General features: G+C 33.2%; 1 long non-coding RNA gene across 4 annotated transcripts; it reads left to right on the top strand.

The window, feature by feature from the left end:
- Positions 1–5,288: 5,288 nt before the first annotated feature.
- On the top strand, positions 5,289–6,449 carry LOC139867680 (uncharacterized). Of its 4 annotated transcripts, none has more exons than XR_011765913.1 (4): positions 5,289–5,323; positions 5,411–5,514; positions 5,707–5,805; positions 6,169–6,449. It is a non-coding gene; the product is annotated as an uncharacterized lncRNA (long non-coding RNA). The 4 variants fall into 4 exon arrangements; XR_011765914.1 differs by having other exon boundaries at positions 5,667–5,805; XR_011765915.1 differs by having other exon boundaries at positions 5,411–5,543.
- Positions 6,450–6,908: the final 459 nt, after the last annotated feature.

Genomic DNA, 6,908 nt, shown 5'->3' with positions numbered 1-6,908 from the left:
CTTCCACACCTGAGGGAAGGAAGTCTTTCGACATCAAAACCGCTAAGCTTCAACCCGATCTCCAGTTACTACTATGGAATATTCGACCAAATACATTGGTCAACCTGTTCACCAATCTGATGTTGGACTTTGGTTTGTAATCCAACAAACCTCCCCTCAAACCTTATCTAGTAAGGTTCCCTCGGGTGCACTATCCCGAGGTTTCCTCCTAACGGCTATTGAAAGTGAGCATGTCATGTAAATTCTTGGATATGATCGGGTGGATGGCTAATGGCCCTCATTAGTGACCTTAATATCACCGTTCAGAAGAAAAAAATATCAAAGAAAATCTAGTAAAGGCGATTAAGTGGTTTCACGGGTCATGCAAGATCACCTTAGTGGCACACCTCCCTTGTAACTTTTTTTCTAAGGTTTGTAATTCAACAGGGTTGGAGGATTTTAGGCTAATTAACTCAATTTGAAGTTATTAATAGGTATTAACCAAAAATCACGCGAATAAATTAATAAAGATGATTAAAATAACTTACAGATCGTCTTGAAACTGCATTTATTGAAGATATGTATATTTTTGATCTTGTTTTAATTGCAAACGAAGTTGTGAATTAAATGTGATGTAAGAATTAAGAAGAAATGTCTAATTTTCGACATGGATAAAGAAGGATCCATTTTGATAGTTTAAGTTAGGAAGTTTTAGATGAAGTCCTAGGTTGCATGAGTTGGTGTTTGTTCGGTCGATTTACGGTTTATGTGGTTTGTTTAGTTTGGTTTATTCGGTTTCTAAGAATATATTTGAAAATCAATAATCGAACCAAATTTGATAAAAACAAACCACTCCAACCACATAAGAAACCGGTTTACATGGATCGGTTTTGGTTAAACCAAATTAAAACTTGTGTAGATGCGATCGACGTTGTGGTCTAGTACTTGAACCCTGTATGATTAATTTGGGGGCCTTCTTTGTTTATGATTAAAAAAATATATGCACTAACCATTAAGGATGTAATTAAGCATAAAAACTAGTATATTAGATTGTTTTTGAGAGGTTATTTTTAAAAAGGAGTTATTAATTTAAATGTACAATCAATTAAAACATATGAGAACTTTTTAATCACAACCTTTAAAATTAGGGGGATGATTCTAACACATCCTTTTTTGATCCTCACACACCTATTTTAACCTTTTACTCTTCTAATAATACTCCATTTCTTTAAATTGGTGTGTGAGGATCAAAAAAGTGTGTGTGAGAATCATCCCCTTTAAAATTATCATTAAAAAAGTTCTTTTAAAAATAACCGAAACTCCTTGCTTTTACCATACATTGAATCAAATGACATCCTCCAAGTGTTAATTTAATACTCTTGTAATTGTATATATGTTCTTATTGGTGTCCTTTCCCTCGTCTATATTTAAAAATACCAAAACTTTTGATTACTTTTTGGTACCACAATCTGCCGTCATAGTCAACATACTTTGATAAACTTTTTTTTTTATTATTATAATAAGGGAAATAATAATTGTTATTTACTAACAACGAGCTTACCGGAATGACAATCAATTCTATAATTGTGACTTGATTCCTAGAAGAAGAAAAGATGATTATATAACTAATCATTTTTTATAGGCAAGTTCTCGTCATTAAGGGGTATTAATCACATAGGCGGAGGAAACTCGGATCGCATTAAAGGAATTCGATCCTTAAACCATCCCGGAGGGTTTGGGGATCGGATTTGAATGCTGAATCCGGGAGAAAGCCCCCTCGTGGTCAATCTGCAGCTCCATATTTCAGGAATATTAATTAAGAGGGTGAGTTGACGGAGGCTCGAACTCATGACCTCAACCTCAGCCTCAAACACAATGAATATGAATAACACTAAGATTATTATTATATTTAATATGATAACTAGAAAGATAACAGGCCGCGCGTTGCAGCGATTATTTCAGGTGACACCATTTTGCGTTTGGGTAGCTCGTATTATTGGATTAGGTTCGTGAAATGGCCATATAGCTTGTCCAGTGCCTAGATATTTAGCTAATATAGTGTATTTCACATTACATTATCCGACTACAAAATGGTTACATAGTCTCTATTCATCACCTGATAGACTACTTCATATTCCATTATCAAAATGGCTACATAGCCTATCTACCACCTGCATATGTAGCTAATAGTTTGTTGCATATTATATAGATAACAGTTTATTGTCTGATAGACTTAACTTGCGTTTACTTTATACATAGGTAGAGCGGGTGTGATGTTTGAAATGTGGATGATTGCTAGTCTTTTTTCTTCTTTTTGCAGCATCTACCTACTTCCTTCTAACTGAATGAACAACAAATGATGGAATGTTGTATGAAAGGTATTGTATAGTGTGTCTTCATAAAACTGAAAAAACGAATTCCGATTAGCTCAAAGTAAATGATTATGGGATACATAAGTAATTGCAAAAACAGCTACTTTGCAAAGTGTTCTTTCATATAGTGAAAGAGTGTTAGGACTTACATGTGTATCAAGAAGAATGCAACAGCAGGCAGTGGTTATGTAATTTTGAGGTTTTTTGCCACCAACATCGATACACAACCAAAATCTTTTGTAGCTCTGAATATATGTCCATGGTGTAGTTCAAATATTGGCACCATCTGCTGTTGTCCCATTTTGAAAAACATCAGTTGTATTATGGGTTGTCACTGAAACCACAGTTACGTATGTCCCAATAATAACGTGTAACACCTGATTAAATGGAATAACATATATATAGAAAGGGAAAAGGCAGCTAAGCAAATAATATATAAGAAGCATCCGAATCCTTGGCAAAACACGCTATATCAACAAACAGTCGACAACATGATACTAATATAGCCTTATTGACAAAATGATAGATAACAGACTAAAAAGTGTATGAGAAGTTGCATATCGGTCGTTATGCTCGGTCCTTTATAGTCGTACCTTCTTTACCTCTCGTGGTCATCACATGTATGGTTTTGCACCTGCATAAATGGTTTTGCACCTGTATAAATGGTTTGTTAGAAACTGAATATCAATTCAATATCAATTCAGATAGAAAGTCTTCGTTAGCTCGTAAAAAAATTTGTTACTATCACTACAAGAAAAATGTCAATTAGTGACCATTTTTTATTTGGTCACTAATATTGCTACTTAGTTACCATTAAAAATGTCGTCACTAAATATTGGTCACTATATAATATTAGGTGACCTAAAAAAGTTGTCACTAAAATATATACAAATAGAGACCAAAAAATGGTCACTAATTTGAAAAAACTAGATAACACAAAATAGTTGTCACTAAAATATACAAATAGATTATGCCATCTCTTTTCATAATGTAGCATGTGATGACTAGCATCATGGTAGAATAATTCTAGCCTTTATATTAAAAAGAAGGCGATTGATCCCTAAAAATGTGTTTGAATGAGATAAAATATTTCAATCGATATCGATATATAAATATTAAAAAGACAAAATAACTTTATTACGGTATAAAGGAAAACTATGAATGGGCTAAAATATTTATTCCTGGACTTCTATTCCAAAGAGTTATAACGGGCTTTATTAATATGATTATGATTATGATATGAGATTAAGACGTACAAATAATAAACTTCCCGCACTCTTTAAATGCTTCGTAATTAAAGTTTATAATAATAATTCGTGGCTTCCTTCTATATCTTCTGATAAGTTAACCGTCCCCAAATTTTAGGGTTTGTATGTGTGAAATTGAATTTTTCAGTCTCTCTATGCGATTCTCTAGCATCAAACTCTAATCGATCATTTCATTCTGTAATTTCGTACTGAAGAATCCTTATAGCTTTGTTTTGTAATCGATTGCTTTATCTACAGGTAAATCAATCGGTCTGGACAATATCTCTATAATTCGAATTCACGATTTCAAGTTATTGATAAATCCACCACCACTACTACCGTAAAAACGGCACGGCTCTCCAGTAGGGTTCAAAAACCTAGGTGGTACTTGCTACCTAAACTCCGTACGTACATATGCACTTGTATCGTTCCTCAATTTTAACCTATTTTTTTTTTTTTATATCTGGTCTATTTGATTTGGAATTGTAGTGTATACTTCTATCGTGTCATAACATCATCATTATTTCAAGTATTTGAATCATTATGTTTCTAATGTTTATGAATGTGATCTATTTTAAAATATTTGCTGATACCTTGGATTTTCCTGGCCAAATAAGAGTGTTATTAGTAATTTGTGAAGGTAATCTCTCAAATACTTGTTGCTTTTGATTGTTACATGAATTAATTTGTATAATTATAATTATTGCTATACGATTTTAGGTAAATCTATTTCACAGCAGGAAAAAAAGAGTGATTGACCATGAGTGTTAGGGATAGAGTTTGTGATACCTGCTGTATTGAATTGCTAAATTCAATTTAGGTCAGAATTACTACACGTAGCCTATTTAGTTTGTTAGTTTTATGTGGTGGTGGATCAAATAAATGATTGAGTTGGGTGGACATGCTGACTTAAAATATTTTGGTCAATGTTTAATCTTCAGTGCTGAACTGTTGGTCAATGTTTAGTCTTCGGCGTTTGACCATTAGGTCTAGTGTGGTGGTTGTACTGTGTGATTGTATAACCAAGATTAGAGAGAACAACTGACAGAATGATAAGTGATGCGTATTGATCTAATTTAAAATATTTTGCAGGATATGATGCTATATGGTGGTTCTGATCCAGCCATCATTTCTATAGATATGGATAACTAGTGAAGCTATTATTGATCCTACTTCATGAATTATTACATTAAAATGGTTGCAAATTACAAAATTGCAGGACTTGGAGGTTTTGTTGCTTGTAATGCTCTTTCAGAGAAGATACTGGTGTTCTTCTTTTAATAAGAATTAAAACATTCTAAGGTGTATTTGAATTCTACATATCATGTATCGTTTCACTTAGAAGGTTGTTGTGCGCGTTTTGTCACCTCTAACTATTATGGTTGTGGCAAACATAGAAGTTGAAAAGGGAACTGGTTGAAACCCACCCAAATAGTTGTTTTAGCGCATCCAACCTTCTAAGATCATTTAGAAATAATGTTATATAATTATTGACTGGCCGGAGGTCCCTGGAAGCAATCTCTCTATCTGACGAATATAGAGAGAAAGGAATTTCTCTACTCTTGGGAGTGTTACACTCGGGGTGGAGAAATGATCGCTCTTTATTCTAGGATAGAGGAAGGATTGTCTACGATCAACCTCCCCCATACCCCACATTGGTGGGATTGGGTATTGTTGTTGTTGTTGTTGTTGATGCATACAATATGACCGAACCTTATCCTGATGGTATGTTCAAATTTTAAAGTTTACTAATCGAGGGTCTACTTTTACTCAATGAATGAAGATATCTTAACGATTTGTTGTCTGTTGTAGATTATTTTTGGGAATTTGCATGTAAATGCAACTGTGGTGGGAAAATGGTGAGGGGACTTTGAGTTAAACTGAATAAAGGAAATGCTGTGCTTTCTTGAAGCATGGTTTGTTCATCTAGACCATTCAATCATATGTAATTTATGCTTTTTTTATTAAGACATATGCTTAATGATATTTTATATATACATTACGATCGTTTATGTATAAATTGCTCTTTATATTGACATCATAAAGACTATTTTCTCTTTTGTCACAGGTTGTTATGTTGACTAATTATTTTATTTTTGCTCATGAAGATTTTGATGTATAGCATAACCAAAAACAGAGGTTTAGGGTTTGTTTCAGTGGGTTCATATGAGGAAGCATTGGCAGCTTTCACACATCTTCCATCATATGTAAGTGTATGTTTGGACATGAACTATTTCTTTGCTAATTTGAAACATTTGAGTTTTATAGTTGAACGGCTATTTGTGAAATTGAATTGGTACGAGTTATCTCTAAATGACGCACAAGAAAATTAGAAAGTTAATAATCAAATACCCTTTCGTTCGTATTGAAATCGTAACACGTCCCTTTTAGATAGTCCTCTTAATTAGTTGTATGACTGTTAACTTAATTCATGATGACTAGGGATGTTGCTCCTCATTTAAACCTAACAAGACGTGCTTTAATTGAGTAATTATTTATTTCAGCCCTTCAAATACATTTCTTATTTATTTTTGCTTATATGTTTGTAATTTGCATGCATCTATATATAGGTGTTCCAAGACTGCTTGGGGCTAGCCATCTTCGAGTTGCGCTATAGTTACAACTGGTGCGGTTAGTACATAATGAAGAAGATGAATTGGTGTACAAGATTTGATCAAGCACAAAGTAAACTTGTTTTCAATGTTTTTGAAAATTATTTAGGATTTATCTTTAAGAGGTTATTGGTGTGGTCATTCTTGTTTAGTAATAAGTATGGAAGGCTATAAATTATCGTATTGTTGGTACATTTAGAAATGATGTGTTTTGTTTGGATATAAAAGTCGAGTTTAAACTGAATGCAAAAATATTTATTGCATAATTTGAAAATTTGTATTATATTATGCAACTATGAAGAGTTGACAATTGTGACTATATTTTGGTCTCTAGGAGAAGAGAGTGACCACTTTTTGGTCACTAACATGTGACCACATTTTGGTCTCTAAAGTGTGACCACATTTTGGTCATTGATAAGAAAAAAGTGACCATTCTTTGGTCACAAATGAAAATTGTGAGTGACCATTTTTTTCGTCACCAACATTAGTGACCATAATTAATTGGTCACTATAGTGACCAATTTAGTATTTTGGTCTCTAATTAAAATTTGTGACGGACCAGTTGGTCACTAATTTGACTTGGTGACCATTTTTGTATGGTTAGTGACCAAAAAGCGCTCGTCACCTCACTCTCTTATTTATTCGTATATCCATATATTAATCTTTGCGCCAATCTGCAACCTCTTGAATAAATATAG

The sequence above is a fragment of the Rutidosis leptorrhynchoides genome, chromosome 9, assembly GCF_046630445.1.
Source record: "Rutidosis leptorrhynchoides isolate AG116_Rl617_1_P2 chromosome 9, CSIRO_AGI_Rlap_v1, whole genome shotgun sequence".
Lineage (NCBI taxonomy): Eukaryota > Viridiplantae > Streptophyta > Magnoliopsida > Asterales > Asteraceae > Rutidosis > Rutidosis leptorrhynchoides.
Note: the sequence above shows the minus strand (reverse complement) of the source record. Positions and strands in the feature narration are given on the sequence as shown.